The sequence below is a fragment of the Entamoeba invadens genome (genome assembly GCF_000330505.1).
Source record: "Entamoeba invadens IP1 unplaced genomic scaffold scaff_1105074724629, whole genome shotgun sequence".
Classification (NCBI taxonomy): domain Eukaryota; phylum Evosea; order Mastigamoebida; family Endamoebidae; genus Entamoeba; species Entamoeba invadens.
In genome coordinates, this window is record NW_004440426.1 from 501,652 (window position 1) to 503,666 (window position 2,015).

The window sequence follows — 2,015 nt, forward strand, 5'->3', positions numbered from 1 at the left end:
GCTCATTCTTTTACTCATTGCCATACTGAGCAGTTATAACCATTAAAAAACGAATGATTAAAAAGTTAAATTTGACAATTTTTATTTTTAAAAATAATAATTTGATTATAGTTTGATAATAATTAATTTTTACTATTATTTGAATAAATAACTGGATAAAAACTATATTCTTTATAATTTCAGACAATCAACAATAGATATACATATTGCCCAAATGAGTTATGTAACTTTTATGTGGAATAATCATATTATTAATGTTATATGAATACAAATTGATAAATTAATTTCACACCAAAAACGTCTAGAACGTTTTTTAATGGTATTGATCACTTTAAAATGGCAGACATACACGTGATTGACATGATTTGGACATTGTATCGTGTAATGAGTTTAAACTATTTATTTTTGTTGTTTATAACAAACAAAACAAAATTAATAAAGCAAAAATAAATATACTAGTTAATATAATTTATTTGTAGTTTTCGACCATGCATATTGTTTAAAAACAATAATAATAATAATAAAATAATATAATCATATTTGAATAAAATAACCATTAAATAATTATAATTATATAATAAAAATATATTCTATGTTTAAGTTTAAACAATCTTACCAAATATAACACAGTTAATGAGTGAAAAGAAGCCTTATAAGTATGTTGAAAAGAAAGAAGGAAAGGGCATTCCCGCGATTGCATGTGATCACACCCGTCTGCTTTCTCGCCTTACGTTGTATCCAGAGTATTTAGAACTCTTCAGAAAATGCGAGGCAGAAGTAAATTGTTGTAACAGTCATTTCGACCAAATTAAACTTGTCATTGAAAGTCTGGGAGATGTTTCTTGGCGTCGGGGCTGGAGAGCGGATATAAAAGAGTTCTTTGGAGGTGTCAGGAGCGTGGAAAAACAGATTCGAAAGGTCGAGAACAAGAAAGGAGGAGGACTCGTTGGACGCCCAAGTCTTTTGAAAAAGGAACAGAAAGAAGAAGTCCAAAAGTTTATAGAAACTTTTCAAAAGGCGAAACAGCCAGTGGAACCTCGAGATGTTAGAGATTTTGTCAACCTGAAGCTTATTAAAGAGGGTGAGAAATCGCTAACAACAAAGCAGATGTATGAAATTGTCAAGAAAATTCCAGAGCTTGGTGTTAAAAAAGGAGAGTTGATGGAGACACCCAGAGTAATTGTGTCAAAAAACTTATCATAGAATACATCGGTGAGCTGAAAAAAAAGCAGTGGATGGGAAGCCAGCGGCGTTGGTTTATAACTTAGACGAGGTCGGGTTCGATCTTTTTGTTGATGCTCTTTCAAAGTCGGTATGTTTTTCTCATGCTTTCGGTGAGACAGTTTACACTCCAGTCGCTGGTCGTGGAGACAGGATAACCCTTTTGGGTTATATTCGAGCAGATGGGCACGCACTTGACCCCCTCATAATCACCAGCCGAGTGACTCTGGACCAAGATGTACTTGCCATTTTGTCAACTCATGCCATAATAAAGACCCAGCCGAAGGGATTTATGAATTCCTCATTGTTTCAAGAATGGGTCGAGCGTGTTCTTGTTGTTGATGTCAAGGCGTCTCAGAAGGCTCTCCACACCAAAGCGCGAGCTGTCCTCATTATGGACGGTTTTAAAGCCCATGACGCTGCAATTGAAATACTGAAGAAGAACGGCATCGATGTGTTGTACCTAAAACCACACACTTCGCATCTATGCCAACCACTGGATTTGTGTGTTTTTTCTGCCGTCAAGTCTCATTTGTCTAAAAATGAACTCCTCAAAATGGAATTTGAAAACTACATGAAAGAAAGTGGAAAACCAACAAACGAGTTGTTCGATGATCTTTTGAAAGTGAAGATTGAGTTTGCAGAATCTACAGTGGAAAAAAAAGAATCCTCTCAATCTACGATTCGTGGAAGGCAAAAGACCGTCTTGAAACAATAGTCAGTGCCTTCAAGCAATCAGGAATAGTGTTACAGTCTGCTATTTGTGACCGCAAAGTTGAAGACACGTCCGAGTC